Source organism: Penaeus monodon, chromosome 21, assembly GCF_015228065.2.
Source record: "Penaeus monodon isolate SGIC_2016 chromosome 21, NSTDA_Pmon_1, whole genome shotgun sequence".
Lineage (NCBI taxonomy): Eukaryota > Metazoa > Arthropoda > Malacostraca > Decapoda > Penaeidae > Penaeus > Penaeus monodon.
Window position 1 is genome coordinate 20,129,320 of NC_051406.1, and position 219 is coordinate 20,129,538.

The following is a 219-nucleotide window of genomic DNA, read 5'->3' on the forward strand; positions in this document are numbered from 1 at the left end:
CAACATCTATCTACCTATCTCTTTTCTCCCCCTCCTTCCCCCCAAAAAAAAATAAAAAAAAAAAAAATAATAAAATAAAAAAATAATAAAAAATAAAAAAAAGAATTAAAAAAAATTTTAAAAAAATAAAATGACAAAAAATAAAAAAAATAATAAAAAAAAAAAAAAAACAAAAGACAATGTAACAAAAAAAAAAAATTTATAAATATAAATAAATAA